General features: G+C 45.1%; 1 protein-coding gene across 4 annotated transcripts in view; it reads right to left on the reverse strand.

The window, feature by feature from the left end:
* The window catches only part of ST6GAL1 (ST6 beta-galactoside alpha-2,6-sialyltransferase 1), a 114,539-nt gene that overhangs the window by 82,775 nt on the left and 11,879 nt on the right, over positions 1-19,885 (reverse strand). For 3 of the 4 annotated variants that reach the window (XM_058662134.1, XM_058662135.1, XM_058662136.1), the window contains exon 2: positions 992-1,132. The exons of the other annotated variant lie outside the window; for it this stretch is intronic. The gene's annotated coding sequence lies outside the window, so the exon portion shown is untranslated. The remainder of the gene's footprint in view (positions 1-991; positions 1,133-19,885) is intronic. 4 annotated transcript variants of the gene reach the window in all.

Genomic DNA, 19,885 nt, shown 5'->3' on the forward strand with positions numbered 1-19,885 from the left:
TCTTCATGAGCTCAAAAGGACAGAAATCTTGCTCTTGCCTATCCGTGCAGCTCCCACTGAGCACTCCTTGTTTGTACTTGTTTGTACGAGAGGAATGAAGAAGCGCACAGGTGAAGTGACTTGCCCAAGGCCTCACACCTGGTGTGACAGTGTGGCCATTGCAACCAGAGATGTGCTAGTGTCATCTGAATTTTCATCACCCAGAAGCCCAACTCCCAGCATTTGTCCACTTTTGTGACATAATTCCAACACCAACACCCTATGCTCGATTGAAAGCCACCACCAATTTTTAAACAAAGTTTTTAAACAGCCAATTTGCAAAATCTCCAAATATTTCAAATCCAGCTCTAGAGTTTCCACACTGGAGGAGACTTCTCATGACTCCTAGCTGAGTGTACTTTCTGCCACACCTTCCTACACCAGGCAGGAGGAATCCACCTGGTGCAACAGCTTAAAGAGTAGCCTGCACAGAGCAGGACCTGAAGGACTGCCAACAGGGGCAAGATTTCAAACATGTTGTCTTTGCTTCTACGTCAATAGTTTTCCAGAAATCCACGAGCACATTTTGCCCTTATTCGCAGAACATATCTAAGCAACAGAAATCATTTTTAATCGGCTTACTGGAGTGTTTTGCCTAATTTCTATCCTGCCTTCCTTGAGTTGTCGAATGTGTTTCCTAGGAGCTTAATTTCCCTTGCAGAGCACAGCAGGTGCACGAAGTTAAGCATTCACCTGAATCTGGTGCAGCTGGAGTTCAGATTTCACCGACGATGGAGAAAATATGAATCAGTATCAAGATTTCAAAAGACCTGCTCTGACAAATCTTTGCCTACAGGAATGACCTTGCCTCCCAGTGGGCTTAGGCCAAAACAGGTGGCTTGACTGTTTCAGAAACAACTGCTTCTTTCCTGAGCCCTAGAAGAGGAAAGAATGCTTGCTCCCACCCCCAATAGTCCTTTTCCTGCTCAAGCTGGAGTCTAAGGGATCTTACCTCAGTGCTGGACTGGAGATCTGGCACCAGGACTTGGGAGAGGCTCCCAAGGGCCGGTACATTTCAGCTGGGCTCAGTAACGTCCACTACTTCTCTCCAGGTTCTTGCAGCCAAACTGTGCTCAACTGGCTCTAGCCCTGCCTGCAGGGGAACAAGCAAAGCAAAACGTTGCAGTCTGATTACCAGAAGCACCGAGAGTACCCTTCCTCCTCCTCCTGCCCAGGCCTGCTGACTCCTGCCACTTCCAAGCCCCTTTCCCAACCACTGCCCAACTCCTCCTTGCCAACAACCAACCTCCTTTACAGGGCCCCAGCGGGTCATCCATTCACTCAGACCCACCCTTTCTGGGGCTGCCCAGTTTCAAAATGAGTTGCAGATGAAACAAACAAACTCTTGCATCAGCCATGGAATCCTGGTGCTACTTGCTACTGGTGGTAAGGAATAAAGGAAAGAAGAGCCAGCCCAAGTCTTGTGTTTGTATAAGGTGTGAGCCTCCACAAGTCCATCAAATCTGCTCACTGCCTTCCCTTGACCCACAATACATCATTCCTTCCCTTACAGGTGTGAATGTAACGTCTAAATCCTTTCAGACATCAACATTTGCAACCCATATACTATCATAGCCATCTGAGTGGAAAGTACTCAGTTTTAAGGTAACTGTTTTCCTTGGACCAAAGAAATTTAGGTTCATTCAATATATTTTAGCATCAAATTAAGTAAGTAGAAGGAATAACATTATCCATTTGTTCTCCACCCAACAGAACTACAGATTGAGCAGGTTTTTTCCTTTGTTCCATTTTGTTGTCATACAGACTCTTTTTTTTTTTTTAATGCAGAGATGAGCATGGCCTGGTGCTAGGTATGGTCTAGTGGTGTGTCATGAAACTCTCTTCTACAATGCCACTCTAATGGCTTCCTCAGTTGTAGATCTCCTGCATGGCACACAGCCATACCAACTATGGCACCCAGCTCCCAAAAGCTGGACACTTGCAACTGGTCAATTTTTGTTTGGGAGAGCTTTGAGAGTTTGGTTTGGTTTGGTTTGGTTTGGTTTGGTTTTGGGGGGAAGAGTGTTGTTTTGTTGTTTTGTTTTTGTTTTGTTTTGCAATAACAAGCAGTGTTTGAACTAAATCTTTAGACAAGTTTATAACTACTTTCGCCACAATTTTAGAGTAGCCCTAAATGTTGTATGAACTATTAAGCTGGTTCTCAGTGTGTCGATGCTGAGATGCATGGTGGGGCCTATGGAAGAGGACTAGGATTCTTGTTTTTTTGTTTTGTTTTGTTTTGTTTTGTTTTGTTTTTTGTTTTTTAGAAGAAAAGCATCAAATATCCAGGAAACTTTATTTTTAAATGATAAATCAAATAGATACAGCTTTCATTTACCCACACATACACAATCCAACCTAAATATAAAATGTATTCAACTAGCAAATCACACAGGAAGTACAAAGGGGATGCAATTTTACTTGTGCAATGATTGTTGGCTACTGCAACTTAACAGATTCATGAAAACACACATTAAAAAAATATTGGGCCCAGCACGATAGTGTAGTGGTTAAAGTCCTCACCTTAGACAGGCCAGGATCCCATATGGGCGCCGATTCCAATCCCGGCAGTCCTGCTTCCCATCCAGCTCCCTGCTTGTGGCCTGGGAGGGCAGTCAAGGACGGCCCAAAACCTTGGGACCCTGCACCTGTGTGGGAGACCAGGAAGAGCTCCAAGTTCCTGGCTTTGGATTGGCTCAGCTCCAGCCATTGCGGCCCCTTGGGGAGTGAACCATCGGACGGAAGATCTTCCTTTCTGTCTCTCCTCCTCTCTGTGTATCTGACTTTGCAACAAAAATAAATAAATCTTTTTTAAAAATCTTAAAGCCAATGATCTATCATAAACCAAGGGAAAGGCTAGTAGGGAATGATTGATTTCGAAGTAACGATCAGGCACCTGCTATAAATTTAGAGAAGTTTCATTTTCAAAGGTACAGTAAAATACAATTAGTTATCCACCACTTGTTTCCAAGAGGGAAACTGGTATAGAGACTGGCATACTGTGTGAGAAATACAGATAGCACCTCAGTTAAAAGCCTGCTGGCCCAAGGTCAGCTGATTCCTATGCCAGAGCGGGTATAGAGGACTAGGTCTGAGGGTTCTATGTTTGGAAGGGATTAATGTAATTTCTATTGGATGCTGGTCAGTTCTCATGAGAACGACTGGAAAAGGGCCACACCTCACTTCTGGATGGCTTTGGCTTCCTTCCTCATCAAATAACTGCTCTTTCCCTCTCTCACACGCCCACACCATAATATCAGTGACCTTGTTGTTATGCAACCAGAAAGACCAAAGACCTTACCAGAGGCCAAACCAATAAGATTTCCCCAAAACTATGAACTCTAAAGCAGCAGGGGGAAAAACGAGCTACAACAATTTCTTTTTTTTCTATCTTTTTTTTAATTTATTATTTTTAATTCATTAATTACATTGTATTATGTGACACAGTTTCATAGATACTTGGATTCTCCCTACCCCTCCCCAAACCCTCCCACCACAGTGGATTCCTCCACCTGTTGCATAACCACAGTTCAAGTTCAGTTGAGATTCCCTCATTGCAAGCATATACCGGCTTGGAAATCAACTTGATAGGTCAGGCTTCCAAATTCCTCAGATTTGGAACAATCTTGGCATGCTACCTCTAGGACTACTTTGTCCTAGAAACTCCTCCCCAGAAGAAATGCGCCCATTCCTCTGGCATTCCTCTTTCCCCGGCCCCTCCTCCATCCATATCCTCACTCACCATGTCTAGTGGACATGAATGTGAAGTGCCAGGAGTCTGCCTTAACTGCTCTCACTCACATTCAGCTCAGCAAAGTCTAAGGAAAGATCTGTGATGCTGCAATGAGCTGCCCTAACAAAGACTAAAGGAAGGGGGTCCAAAAAGCAAGAATCGTTTCACAGGAGACAATTCAGAAACCCACCGAGGAACAGCAAGGACAGAAACCTTAGTGGCAATGAGAGTCATGCCTGAGAGGGTGGATGCTAAGAGGAACTCACATCAGATAAAATTCAGCTGACATGAGCCATCTGAAGGGGTAGAAATGTCAAGGCCTCACAGAGATTTGGGACACAATATGGCAAACAACAAAGGTATCAGGTGAGACAGAAAAATAAAAATGTCGCCTCAAGGTCTTGTGCACTTTGCTGTTGTCTATAATCAATGCCAACAAAACACTGGATGACAGCATCACGATATGGGCAAAGGAGAACGGACAGGCAGGTGATCTCCACATTCATACACAGGCAAAGGCAGCGGCCAGCAAGGGCTGCCAGCAGAGAGCGTCTCCTGGGGACAGCTGCACAGCACTTGCAGGGAAGGGGCACCCTGGGCTGCTGGCTCAGCCCCTCCTTAACAGGAAGACTCCCTGTCTACCTCTCTAGTCAGTCTCCTGTCTCCCTACTTGTACTCCAGGCCAGAGCTTCAGTAGGAAATGGACGACTCTTCAGATATTCTATCTACACAGACTACTGGGTTTCTGCAGCCCTACGGCTGTGGGAGGACCCAAGTTGCATGTCCTTCCCTCTGGGACCAGCCTCCCTGGCCTGCCACCTGCCCTCCAGCCACGGCAATTGGCAGACCTGAGATGGAATGTACAGCTCCAGTTCTGCTGTTTAACTCCCTTGGGAGATGGCCGACAGCCCCACACAGCTAAAATAGCCATGTTTTGCCACCTACCCACTCTACCCTGCCCCACTCGCCACAGAGCCTCCCTTGAGGGACAAGGGTGAGACTTGGACTTGAGGAGAATTCATCCAGAAACCAGGTGCTGGATGATCGTGATAGCAATTCACAGCTGCAACTAGGGGAAAAAACTACAGTTAACAGGAGTTACAGCAAAGGTGGCAGCAGCACCTGCACAAGCAAACACCCCCCACTGCATAAAGGATGGGGCTGCAGTGTTCCTGTGAGAGGTGAGAAACTGCCTACCAGGGAGTGGCAGACAGGAAGTTGTGATGCCCCATGAGGGCAGATGCTTAGTAAGTGACAGGCAGCTGCAAGGCTCATCTGCACTGATTCCAGCCTGAGTCCACTGAATCCTTTTAATAAACCCCCTTGTAGGCGGAATTTAGGTCAATCTCTGTTTGCTGCAACCACATTGCCCCGACTAAATCAATCTACTGCTGGCCTATAGCTGCAGCGATCTGAGGTTAGGAAACGGGGAGTAAGAGCAGGATTTCTCACCAGTTCTGTTCAATGTAGCAAAGGTATGCAAACCCAAGAGTTGGGCACTGAGGACAGAAACTGCCAATAGCCCAGCCTGAGAGCCCAAGTGAGCAAACAATAGCACAGGCCTTGGTCTCTTAAAACAAACTGGCTCTGGCTATGAAAGACTAAGGGAGTTGTAAGACATTGGGACTTTCTTAGTGCCAATTTATAACTCTAGGACAGGGCTTGGTTCCATCACTAGGGCTACTCAAAATCTTTCCAAAAATCATTAAGAGGCAGGAGCTGATGCTGTGGCACAGCTTGTTAAGCCGCTGCCTGCAACACCCACATCACATGTGGATGCCAGTTGCCCCACTTCCAATCCAGCCCCCTACTCACGTGCCTGAAAAAACAGTAGAGGATGGCCCAAGCAGTTGGGCACTTGTGCCCATGTGGCTCTTGACTTCAGCCTGGCCCAGCCCTAGCCCTTATGGTCATTTGAGGAATGAGCCAGCAAATGGAAGAACTCCCCCTCTCTCTGCATTTCAAATAAATAATTCTTTTAAAGGGGGAGTTGCTGGTGGATGGAGGAGGATATTTGGTGGTACAGCTGGGTAAACAGCTGCTTGGGACAGCAGCTTCCTACATCACAGTGCCAGGGATCTGGTTTCAATTCAGTTTCCTGTAGATGTACACCCTGGCAGGCAGCAGACAACAGCTCAAGTGTTTGGGTCCCTGCCAGTCACGTAGGAGACCTGAATGGAGTTCTAGGATGTTGAATTCAGCCTAGACCAGTCCCAGAAGTTGTAGGCTTTTTGGGAGTGAACCACTGGATAGGAGAGCTTGCTCTCTCGTGCCCTTTCTCCCCTCCCCGCAGGCACACTGTCACTCTGCCTTCTAAATCAACATAAATAAACCTCTTTTTAAGAAAAATGTATACTCATTTATTTGGAAGGAAGAATAATATAGAGAAAAGGAGAGACTGTGTCACTTGCCCATTCATTCCCCAAATGCCACAACAGCCAGGGCTGGGACAAGCTGAAGTCTGAATCCTAGAACTCTGTCAGTCTCACCCACATGGGTGTCAGGAGCTCAGGCACTTGGATCATCTTCCACTGCTTTCCTAGGTGCATTAGCTGGAACCTGGATCAGAAGCACAACAGTCAGGACTTCAACTGGCAAACCCATATGCCACCCATCACAGGTGGCAGCTTAACTTGCTGCTCCATAATATGGGTCCCTTTGAAAGTCCTAAAAATTAATTAAATAAGCATGTGTCCAAATTTGTGGCTGGATTTTTAAAAGATTTATTTATTTTTACTGGAAAGGCAGATATGTATATATAGAGAGAGGATGAGAGACAGAGAGGAAGATGTTCCGTCTGATTCACTCCCCAAGTGACCGCAACGGCTGGTGCTGCACCAATCCAAAGCGAGGAGCCAGGAGCTCTTCCGGTTCTCACATGCGTGTGTAATGTCCCAAGGCTTTGGGCTGTCCTTGACTGCTTTCCCAGGCTACAAGCAGGAAGCTAGATGAGAAGCAGGGCCACCGGGATTAGAATCAGTACCGATATGGGATCCTGGTGTGTTCAAGGCAAAGACTTTAGCTGCTAGGCCACCACGCTGGGCCATGGTTGGATTTTTAAATAGATAAAGCTAATGGGTGGGATGGATCACCCTAGAGTGCTATCAGAGTACTTCATAAATCAGCAGAGAGGAACAGTTATGCTACTGCTTTGGATCCAAGCATTTCATATACCATTGTGTGGGTTCAAGTCCCTGTTCTTTTTTCTGATCCCTTCTTTCTGCTAATGCATAAACCCTGGGAAGCAGCAGGTGATGGCTGGAGGACTTAGGCTCCTGCTACCCATGTGGGAGACCAAAATTGAATTGTACCCCCTATTTGGGTCTGGTCCAACTTCAGTTGTTGGATGCTCCACTTCTGATCCAACTCTCTGATAATGGCCTGGAAAGGCAGCAGAATGCAGTCCAAGCACTCACATTGCAGACCCAGAGTGGCCCCATGCTTCAAACCAGCCCAGTATCAGCCACTGCATCCATTTGGTTAGTGAACCAGCATATGAAAGATCTCACTCTCTCTTTTTCTCTCTCTCTCTTTCTTTTTCTCTTTCTCTCTCTTTCTCTGTGTAATTCTTCCTTTCAAATAAATAAATCAGTCTTTAAAAAAACCTTAAGGTTTCCTAAGCACTAAACCTTAAAAGAAGAAAAGTTTCTTTGAGTGCAAAAAATTTTGAAACATGAAATTGAATTGAAAAACAAAACATATTTCCCCCACAAACTTCTTAAAGACCACATGCAAAGTATAGCTTGATAACTTTTCTATTCTGAAAACAGATCAATTGCATACATTACACAAATGCCTTGGGTCCTCCTACGGGGCATTACACACTCAGCTGGCCACAGGATCCACCTGAACGCCTCCACCCCACACACTCCCCGCTTCCAGTCAACCCACATCCCCACAGTGCTCTTATAGCAACAGCTCTGCTCCCTGACTTGGCTTCTCAGCTTTTCTCCAGAGGACTAGCTGAGATTTTTTCCAGTCCCTTCCTCATGCTCTGGGTCTCTTTCCCACGATCTGCTTCTGCACTGCCCACCTGCCCACCCACCCACTTACACTCTCTGGTAGCAGCTCCGCTGATCCCTTTGTCTCCTGCCCTCAGAGCCAGAAGCATCAGAAGACAGCCAAGGAAGAAATCAGATCAATAAGAGGCCGCCTTGGCCTCAGAATCCTCTGTTGTCTCCAGCACAAATGTTCCCTTCACTTTTACGACAGTGTGTGAGGCACTAATGATGGGCTCAGAGCCCAAAGTTACAGAATCCACCCAGAACCAAAATAAGTATGTAAGCTGAGCCAAGGAAACACACCCAAAGAATTTCACAGTCCAGTGTCACTGTGCAGGGCAACTTAACGAAAGCCCTCCTAGAGTCAGAGAATGAGTCGATCTGATGCAGGAGGACCCTGGCTTCAGTGAGCAAAGTCACCAACAGGCATGCAGAAGCCTTTGGGTAGAACTTATGCACCCTAAATTGCCATCATACAGGAGCTGAGATGTCAGCATTGTTCTGATTGCATCTGGATATGGAAACGAAATTAGCTAAGAGCTTTTATAGATTCTGGGCATAAGACATCCCAGGATCTGGGTCTCTACCAATTCGCTGAGTCCTTGCAGTCCAATTGGAAGACACTGCAGGCAAAGTGCAGCAAGAACCTTTGCTTCAATCAGAAAACTATCCACCCATCCCCACTCCTCCACACCAGGGCTCAACACCCCTTCTTGAAGGCCCATGCATGGGGCCGAGACCCAACATTATGGTGCTACTGTCCTTGACCCAGTGTTAAACACAGATGGCCCCTTTGTTCTTTAGGCTTTTCATTTTAAGGTATTTTTAGGAACTGTTATGTGCCAGACACTTTGTGTACATTAAATTACGTATTTATTCTTCACACAACCCTTTAAGGCAAAAAATATTTCCTCCATTTTCATAAGTAGTAGCAAGAGCTTTAGTAACGAGCTGAGGCACAAAGCCAGCAACGATGAGTGTAGGCAGAATTCCGCACCTAACCCCACTGCGCAAGGACCTGCATTTCCTCCAGAGGCAAGATAAAGTCAGGCCAAAAGAGTCCAGTCAAGAACAGTAAATTGACGAGTAGGTCCTACATCAAAGAGAAATTGCGGAAGAATCTATTTCAAAGGACCAGAAACGGGAGGTTCTTCTACCGTGGCCATAGGCAAGAACTCAGACGGGAGTCCCATGTGCTCAGGCAGTTGACCAGGTTGTCCCCATGTTCTCTGTCCCAAACAATGGCAAGACCCACACAGGAAGACACTGAGCCCTCTTTCCAGCAAAGCAATATACACATCCTACTATGAGAGTCCGGTGGTCCTGCAAGTGTTCCAAGGAGAAGCAACAGGTCCTGGCCTGCTGGTCCACAGCCTTCCTTTCTGCTGCCCAAAAGCCACAACTTCCAAGTCCCTAATCTATTTCTCATTCCTCTCAGCATGTCTATATCACCTGTTTCAAAGACTCCTTTTTTTCTGGGTTAGATTTTATTCATTAACTCCCTGTTACAAAGAATGAGGATTTCTCTCTTTTTTTGCCACCAACTCATCTACCTATTCTCTTACCCAAATTCCCCAACAGAGTTGCTCTCCTTTTTATTTATCTATTTTTAATGGAGTCAACACTAGAAGTTACATTCTCATGAACAGATGACTTAGTGTTCCTCACTAAGCTATGAGGAGTATTAGAATCCTTTTTTTTTTTTTGTATATTTTTTAGATATTGTTCCAGGAGTACTTTGGGGCCTCCTCTGCTTGCTGTCAGTAACTCAGTCCTCCATCTGTGTACAAAATTATGAAATTCATCATGGTACAATCCAACACCACCATCGAATCAGTGTTGTTCTGTTTTTAATTCCTTGACAATCTGCTTTCTGGAACTTTCTGTTCTCCTACTCTAACTTGACCTGGTAGTTTTCAGGCATAAAGGAAAATCGCATTGACTCTTAGTTTACCATGTGGTTCTGATGCATAGTAGCTTGCACAGAGAGGCTGTGTGACAAACAGAATCATTGAGACTTCTCACTTATCTCTAAATAAGTGTATTCTGCCCTCGTGTTTGGTGAAAACTGTGCTGGGATATACATTCTCACATGGAAATAACATCATCTCAAAAAATTTATAGCTTTGGGTGACCATGTTATGTCCTAATGAATTAAGCTGTCACCTGCAAAGCCAGCATCCCAGTCCAATTCTTTCAGTCCAATTCCCTTCTAATACACCTGGGAATGCAGTGGAACACAGCCCAGCTGCTTGGGCCCCTGCTGTTCCCAAGGGAGACCTGGAAGAAGCTTCTGGCTCTTGGCCTCTGCTTGGCCCCTCCTTCATGGTTGTGGCCATTTAAGGAGTGAACCAGCAAATGAAAGGAGGTTCATTCACTCTCTCCCTTGCTGTCTCTAACATTGTTTTTCAAACAAATAAATTTTTAAAAAGATAAAACATTTATAAATCTGGCTTCCTTATTTTCTAGCTTCCAGTGTTGCTGTGGAGACACCTGATAGCAGAGGCCTATTCTGATATATAATGTGTGTATGTGTGTGTGCGTGTGTGTTCTGTCTAAAAGCTATTCTTCAGCTGTGTCTTTTTCCTTCACAGCTCTGGGTATCTAAGTAGGCTTTTTCATCTAGAAGTCCATTTCCTTTCTGGTAGTCTTAGTTTGGCCATTTTCAGCCACCACTGTCTCTGTTCTCTTTCTTGTGAGCTTACTATTTAGATGTTGGAATTCTTAGAATAACCCTATGTTATGCTTCATTTCATTGTCTTTTGTTTTCGACTTCTGTAAAACTCTAAGTTTTCTTCACTTTGTATTCTGAAACTTATACTGATTTTTTTCTTTAGAAATAAAAAGACTTATTTCTTTTTATTGGAAAAGCAGATATACAGAGAGAAGAGACAGAGAGGAAGATCTTCCATCTGCTGATTCACTCCTCAAGCCGCTGCCACGGTCAGAGCTGAGCCAATCCAAAACCAGGAGTCTGGAGTCTCTTCCAGGTCTCCCATGCAGGTGCAGGGTCCCAGCGCTTTGGGCCATCCTTGACTGCTTTCCCAGGCCACAAGCAGGGAGCTGGATAGGAAACAGGGCCACCGGGATTAGAACCGACACCCATATGGGTTCTAGGCATGTATAAGGCAAGGACCTTAACCACTAGGCTACCACATCGGATCCATGATTTATTTCTATCACTCTTTCAATTGCTTATTCTCTGAAAACACATTCTTGTTGCATTGCACAATGCTCTTCTTTTATTCATTTACTATCTTCTCTGATCTCTTTGAGACAGATTACCTTTCTTTTGAGTTTCTTTTTATGTTGTTGTCCTTGTGTTGACTCTGTCCGTTTCTGTGTTAAACGTTTCAAACTTTCTTCAAACATCTATTGATCCTTAGCTCGAAAGAGTTTTAAATTTGAAACTTTCCAAAGCTGATTGCATGCTCTGTCTGCATGGACAAGGCTGCTGAAGTGACAGCTCTCATTAGAAGGTGATTGATTATGCAGACGCCTCTTGATTTGTAATGGGATCATATTCCATCAAACCCATCATAAACTGAAAACATCCTATTCAAAAAGACACTTAAAACATCTAAGCTACAGAACATCACAGCTCAGCACACAGCTCATTGCAGAATACTGGTTGTTTACGCTCCTGTTCGTGGGGCTGGCATCTGCCCAAGATGATGAGAGCATCTTACCACATATCGCTGGCTCAGAAAAAGATCCAAATTTTTAGTCTCTACTGAATGCATACTGCATTTGCACCATCACGAAGTCAAAGAATCCTAAAGGGCATCACTGGGAGGTGGGAATGGTCTGTAATCTGGATATTGTATTCGAAGAACTCAAAGAAGCAATATCTACAGGCCTTTCCTCTTGGGTTCTTCATGCAAGACGAGTTTTGTAATCGCAACACTAGGGAAAGCAGGGAGAACTCCAGCTTCGGCAGCACAGTGTGAAGGAAGCAGAGAAAGGAGATTGGAAGAACAGGGATCTGGGGTCTCACAGATGAGCATGCAAGCTTCTGCTGTTACCACTGATATCCCCTGGAATTTCACACGTGCCTTCCTCAACTTGGCCTGCCATGCTTGATCTCAATCAAGATGATAAAAATTGAATATTTCTGCAAAGGTACTTAAAAGACATAGTAGTCATCAAGGGAAAAAATAAAAGGAAATACTTTGCAGGTATAGATTTACAAATAACTGAATTTCACCACCAAATGGGTTAAACTGGATTGTTCACAGATCTCTGGACTGGGAAATTGGAAACAATGGCTATGTGTGCAATTCCTACACCTGCAGCTACATCTGCAACTTTTTCTGTAGAGACTTTGTGACTCCATAGGGCTGCTTGTTTGCAATGACACATGGAGAAAATGAGACGTGGGTGCTGAGTGAAGGCCAGGTTCTTGGGTACTGGGGGAAGTCTAGGCTCCACAAGCAGACAGTACAAAGGCATACTTAGAAAATATGAGGCCCTGTTCCATGCTAACAAGCTGTTATTTTAAGAAAAATAATTAATCTCTCTGAGTTTCCATTTCCTTATCTATTATCTTTGGGTTTCCAACTAATTTTAATCATTGTAAGGATTTAGTTAAATTCAGACAGCAAATATGTATGGTGCCTATTATTTCAGAGGTATGGCTCAGAGCCCTATGAATATAGTTGTGAGCAACAGAAGTGAAGTTCCTGCCCTCATGGAAACCACCTAGTGAGATGAAAAACTAAGTAAATAAATCAGATGGTCAGATATAATATGAAAGAACAACACCAAGGCAGGATAAGGGGGTAGGGGAAGAAGCCTGGGTTAATGGTGGAAGCAGACAGGCACCTTATACCAGGCGCTCAAGGGACACCTCTAAGAAGGTGACACCAGAAACCTGAAGGAAGAGACAGAGCAAATAACAGACACCTAAAGGATGAGTGTTTCAATCAAAAAGGGAACATAAGTACAAAAATTCTAAGATAAACGAAAGCTCATAGAAGAAACAAGAATAAAAAAGATGGAATAGATGAACTCTATGAGACTGTGAAGGTCAAGTGGTGCAAAACCTAGGAGGCTCTTCTAAAAACTCAGGTTTGGGGGCCAACACTGACATCTTATATTCCTAGTTTTCCTACTCCACAGTAAGAATTGTGGGGTATATACAGTAGGCAGACAAAGCCCAGCTGCAGTTAGTCCCAGCTGTTTTGTTTCTGATTCAACTCCCTGCTGAGGTGCCTGGGAAGGCACTGGAAGATGGCTCAAGTGCTTAGGACCCTGACACCCACATGGGAAAAGAGGATGAGATTCCTGACTCCTGGTTGTGGCCTGGCACAGCCCTTACTGCTGCAGTCATTTGGGGAGTGAACTAGCAGATGGAAGCTCTTTCTACCTTCCTCTTTCATTATCTTTCATACATCTTTAAAAAATTTTTAAAAAACTCTACTTTTGAGTGAAATAAGATTTTCTGGGTTTTGAGCAGAGAAAGGACTTGGCAATACAATCTTTAAATAATCATTCTGGTCAGGAATAAACCACAGAAGCAGGATTATAAGTAGGAGATCCACAGTGAAGCTACTCTAAAAATTCTAAAGTGGAGATTCAGCTATGTAGGGCTAGTGTTAATTTGGTGAAAGAAATAAGTAGTCTGCTTCCTGATTCATTTTCAAGGTATAACTGACATGGCTTGCCAAAAGACTGGATATAACAGGAGAGAAAGAACGTAGATTGAATACCATTTTAGGAACCAACAACTGGGAAAATGAAGACATCATCTATTGATACATTCTACAGACAAAAGCAACCAGACTTGTATTTGTGATGTCTGTCAGACACCCAAGGAGGTCATCTACTGTTAAGTAGATGGTTGAATATATGAGTGTGAAGTTCAGGGAAAGGTCTGAAATGGAGATGTAAATGGAAGGTTGTCAGCACACGGACAGTAACAGATCAACAAGGAACAAAGAGACAAGAGAAGAGGCCAAGTTCAAGGGCTGTTCCTAGGGGCACTTCAAAGTGAGCAAGAGAAGATGAGCCAGTCAAAGAAGCTGAGGAGCAGAAACCAGCAGGAAAAGAAACAAAGAGAGGAACGTTTCAGAAGCAGGAGAATACATACTGCTGATGCATCTTCAGTAAGGATGATCTGACCACACTGCATTTGGCGATGCGCAGTGGAGTGCATATCTAGTGGAGTGGCAGGGACAGAAGCCTAACCAAACTGGGATTACATGAGAATGGAAGAAGAACTGTAGGAAACAAGGGAAGACAACTCTTCAAGAGCAGAGAAATGAAGCAATAGCTAAGGGAGTGGATGAGATCCGCAGAGGATGTGTGTACCCGTGCATGTAGGCAGAAGAAGGTAGGAGACACAACAGAAGATAGACAGACACGGAATAGCACAGTACAGAGAGAGTATCTGAAAGAAAAGGCAGAGCTGATGGAGTCATGTCCTTAATTAACAGGGAATAAGATTCATACACAAATGGGGTTGGGGAGGGACATCTTAAAAGGAGCTAAAAGAATTCATCATCCAGAATGTTACGCAGAGGTGGTGGAAGGTACCACAGTCTTGACTGGTTTTGTCCTTTCAAATTCTTTCATTGAAATCCTAATCCTTAACGTGATGGAGACGGGACCTGTGGGAGGTGATTGGGTCAGGAGGACTCCATTATTACCATGATCAGAGTTTCCACTAAAAAGGCCCAAAGGAGCTAGCTGACCCTTCCCCAATCGAGAAAAACAGCAAGCTGTTGCTACTAGGGCCAGTACAATGACTCAACAGGCTAATCCTTTGCCTTGCAGCATCAATATTCCATATGGATGCTGATGCCAGTCCCAGATTCTATACTTCTGAGCCAGCTCCCTGTTTATAGCCCGGGAAAACAGCAGAGGATGGTTCAAATCCTTGAGCCTCTACACCCACATGGGAGATCCAAAAGAAGCTCTTGGCTCTTGATCAGCTCAGCTCTGGCTACTGCAGCTATTTGGGGGAATGAATCAGGAGACGAAGATCCTCTCTCTGTGTGGTTCCTTCTCTCTGTGAATCTGCCTTTCAAACAAAATAATTCTTTTTTAAAAAATGCTGCTACCTATAAACTAGGAAGGAGCTCTCACTGGACACTGAATCTGCCTGAATCATGATCTTGGACTGCCCATTGTCAGGAACTACATGGAATAAATTTTAATTGATATAAGACACTCCATTGATCTCAGTGTTGTTTTAGCAGCCTGATAAGACTGAGACAAAATTCTCAAAATTCTTTTCTCTAGTACAGATAGGAAGGAGATGTCGAAACAGGGGGATGGAAGAGAGAGAAAACAATGTGACACCATCTTCTAGGTTAAAGACAATGGCAATGGCACTCAGACATCACTGCCCATTAGAATCAACTGTAGAGCTTTTAGTATGATAGTCATGCCCAGGCTCATCCCCTAGAGTCTTGGAATTCATTGGTCTGAGGTGTAATTAAGGCAGTAGCACTTTTTTATCTCTCCCAGGTGATGCTAATGGTAGGAAGAACTGAGCCCCACAAGATCAAGAAATGTGGCAAAGTGGCCTGACACCAAAATCCACTTGCATTAATTGTCATGATGGTTTTGTGGTGTGGTGAATAAAGCCACTATCTGTAATGCCAGTATCCCATTGGATGAAAGTTCATGTCCCAACTGCTCTACTTCTGATCCAGTTCCTTGCTAATAGCAATGGAAGATGGCTCAAATACTTGGGCCCCTATTACCTACATGAGAGTCCTGGATGAAGTTCATGGCTCCTAGGTTTAGCCTTGGCTAAGTCCTGGCCATTATGACCAACTGGAAAGTGAAACAGTGGATGGAAGATCTCTCTCTCTCTCTCTCTCTCTCTCTCTCTCCTCTTTTGCTCTCTTTCTCTCTTTCTCACTCTCTGTAACTGATTTTCAAATATGTAGATACATAAATGACCTTGTTTTTCATGATCCAGTTCCATTGGTGCAGGGATTGTCCCCTCCAATTCCCCCCATCCACACCCCACCCCGTTTTCCCCCATATGATTACAATAGAATAGTCCTTTAACAACATAATCTAAAAAAAAAAAATCACGGTCATGAATTAGAGTAGTGGCATGCTTTTCTACACTCTCAGGTTTGTGGAGCAGGTATGGCAGGTCGATAGAAAGGTAAACGCTAGACAGATAGAATGATGGATAAAAGGGAGCTAAATTTAACCAGGATTAAATGAAATGTTTTAAAGTACATAACATGCCCAGACATGGTAAGAGTTGAGTAAATAAAGCTTCTATGTTTATTTTTAACATCAGCTAAGCACCACACATCATCCTTGTAGCAAATATAGCCCTGTTTTTATCTCATCCAAATGATTCACTGAATTTGTATAACTGATAGGGTTTTGAAGTTGCTTGTGAATGACTAAAACCACAAGTGTAATTCCTGAACACAAAGCAGGTCTCCTCTGACCCTATTGCATTTCATTCTGAGCATCAGAGTTGGAGTCAGTAGTCTTCCTAAAGACTACAGAAGTCGCTGGCTCCCACATCTGCCATGGTTCTGTTCTGCCGACCACTCTCCCACCCTCCCACCCTGAAGCCTGCACTGTAGTGGACTCTGTATCTGCAACTTCTGTTGGTTGATCTACCCCTATATGCCCCTGAGGAGGTCTGTTCTTGATCCAGCCTTGTGATAAGTGCCAGTTCAACACCGTCTTTGCCACCAAGCCTAGCTGACTGTTTACCTACATCTGCCCACCTGCTGAAAAAAGTAGACTCTATCCTGCTTTTAACTAGGTACACGAAGGCTCACCTGCCAAAGAAACCTCTACTGACTGTCACCTCCTGCCCTCTCTTGTGAGTAGTTCTTACAGCAAATCTCACCTGGGACCTTCTTTCTGTCTGCTTATACTGCTGTCTTCTCTCCCCCACCCAAATGCCTGGAAAACTCTTCATCTTTCAGAGCTCTTTGGCATTTCATCTCTTCTCTTACCCTTTTACACAGGTAAAGTGGATGCACCTGCTATTGCCTCTTGTTTCTTTTTGTCTGTTGTCCCTCCTTAGGAACCGAGAGCATATCCAGAGAGAAGCTATACCCCAGTTGCTTTTAAGGTTCCAAGGCGCAGTACAGTGCCTGGTCCATTGGGTAACCAGTAAGTGAGATAACCAGTAGTAAATTCAGGGAAAGTCAAGGTAATCACCGCTTATTGATCATTTCAGTCATGTCCCCAGCACTTGGCTGAGCACTAACGTGTAGTTCTCACATCAGTGCAATAAGGTAGCAAATTAACATAGGCTGAAAATCTAAGAACCAAGGAAGTTTCCAAGTTCATACAGTTGAGAAGGGGTGCATCTTAACCTTAAACCCAAGTCTATCTGGGTTCACAGTGTGAATTTGCTGGAAATGATAAGTGTTCTCCGGGGAAGGTGACCTTGCAGTGGCAATGGGCAGGCAGTAAAGAGGCTCCCAGCCCTCCCACTGTGAGTCATGGGACAAGGGCAGGACTCATCAAGTGCAGAAACATTTCTCTGGGAGAGGTCTGCGTGCTCTCTGCCTTGTTCTTTTCCCTCCTCCAAATTTATGGCCTAGAATAAGATGTTCATTGTGCAGAGCAAAAAAGGGAGCCGCCACCGCAGCCCTCTGGCAGGAAACACTTTCTAGGGGTTTATTCTCAACACTGTCATCAGCCACCTCCAGCATGGGACCCCAGCCAGGCTCCACCCAGTGCTGGCACCGCACAGCCGACAAAGGCAAGCCCTGCAGTCTGCCCTGAGCTAACTGATGACTCAACCTGACAACCCTGTCAGAGCCCCTGGCTGCCTTCCTCCCTCCCTCCTCACCTGGGACAAACTCCTACAACTCCGGTTCTCAAACAAATAAGACAAGCAGAGCAAGGTCCCAAGTCTGACTCCCATCAGGGCTTAGAGAGAACATGGACCATTGCACAGAACTTCCCCTCTTCTACATTGCTGCTTGGCTGTTACTGCCAAGGCCAGATTGATAGATAGATTGCAAAAAAAGACCAGCCTGGTGGTCAGAAGCGCCCACCTTGGCCCAAGGCGCTCCCCATTAGGGGCTTTGCTGCTCTTACACTGGCCCTTCCCTAGAGCACCTGCACATACCCGTTTGTGCCTGGGTGTAGCCTGATGGCAGTAAGCAGGCCAGCATGAGGGTCAGCAAGCCACAGCTCTCTTTACAAGGCTTCCCAGGGCTGGCCACTGTATGGAGACCCAGGCTGTGAACAAAACACAAGCGTTGTACCCATCATCCTGGAGGCCACGGTCATCTGCAGCCAATTTGATGCGCCATAGCCCATATACACTAAGAGACAACAAGTCTTCTCTGTCCTTTGCAAAACCAAGAAGATGAGGGGGACTCATCTTTAGATGAGACCAAGTTGAAAGGCTTGGGTCTCCACAGCAGAGATCTGCAGAATGAGGAAGAAATGTGTGTCTGACAGTGGGGAACAGCTGAGGTCTCTGCACAGCAGTCCACTCAATGACACACCTGGTGAAAAGGGCTTTGCGAGCCACCTCCAGAGCACATAGCTCCCCACCCCTAGAACAACCCTGATTCTTTCTGGAATTAATGTGAAACGCCACAGGCTCTGGTGGCCCAGTGCTAAGGCCTGGCGGCCAGACCTCCTGGGCGTGTTTCATCAGAAGCCCAGCTTTGCCAATGATGGGCTCCACCTTGTCCTCACGGGTGATTCTGCCAACCACAGAGTCCCTTGCCTCCTGTCCCTCCTGGGCCTCTCACACCAAAAGGAGCCTGCCCAGCTGGTGCCTCTGATACTCTTTCCCATAGTGTGGCATATCTGGACACCCTTCTTCACCTCTGGAGTGATGTCCGCCAGACTCCATCCAGTGCTCTGGCCCAGACCCTATCTGGCACCTAGGAAGGCAGGAAGAGTACTTTCTTCCAGGGGCAAAGTGCAGAGCCAGACCCACTGCTGCCTGAGTGGCCCTTCATCCCACTCCACTCCATCTGACATGAGTCACGGAGCATAGTTTCTTGTCTGTTGACCAAGCTGTTTGTCTCAACCCTGCAGGGACCATGTGTGATGGCAAGAGTTTTTACAGGCACCCGTGGGTGTTTGTGCACACACTCACTCTCAGAGGAACAGGGGTTGTGTCAACAACAACAAACCCTTTGGTGGGGCTTGTCTATGCTTTCTCACCTGGGCACAGCTGCAATCTCATCAGGACATGAAAGTTAATCTGAGACTGGGCAGTGTCACAATTATATCCTCTTTTATGGATAAGGAGATTAGGATTATGATTAATAAGCCTGGGGCCATCCAGCTGCCAGTTGGCAAAGTCTAGACCGTAACTGAAGTTCTTCTACTTACCTAAAAATCAACCTGTAAAATTTATACATAACATATTTTTTTCATAGGAATATGTAGTTGTATAAACATGTGGAATATATTTACTTATATAACACAAGTCAACTATACATAAAATATTTACTTGTAAAATATTTACCTATGAAAAGTCGCTTCACAAGAATTTGTATTTTGATATGTCTACTTCATAAAGGAAACTAATTCAACATAAGTCACAACACAGTGGAAAAGCCTTGGGCACCAACACAAAAACAACTTGGGACAGTCACACCATGTGTGCCTTCAGGCTCCTCATTCATATGGTAGAGATAATGACCACCTCTCTACAGAGTTGCTGGGCAGCCTGAAGATATCTGTGTACTGTCTGGTACATTGTGGGCATGGAATGAACTATTCTTTCATTCATCCTTGGCGCTCCAACCACAAGTGACTCATGGTCGCCCAGACAGGCCAACATACTTTCACTCCTCCACACTGGTGTTCCTGCTGCCCCCTGCACCATTTCTCCCATTCCCGACCTATCAGTGCTCTCATCCTCCAACAGCCCAGGCCAAACTCTGCCCTTTCTGGGACGCCTTCCCCATCATCCTCTGGGCCCCCACAACCAGTGGTTCATCTTGTGTACAATGTGTTTTGTTCTGCCCAGAGTTAGATATTTACATAATTGACTCTATACCCTCCCATGAAAAGACATTGTCTTTCCCTTTCTTTGTGCTTCTCAACCTACCCTTCCTTCTCTCCCTCAGCATTAGTAGTGAATGATGCCTTATAGAACACCCCCAGTGGTCTTACTCAAATAAGATCAGCT

This window comes from Ochotona princeps, chromosome 3 (genome assembly GCF_030435755.1).
Source record: "Ochotona princeps isolate mOchPri1 chromosome 3, mOchPri1.hap1, whole genome shotgun sequence".
Lineage (NCBI taxonomy): Eukaryota > Metazoa > Chordata > Mammalia > Lagomorpha > Ochotonidae > Ochotona > Ochotona princeps.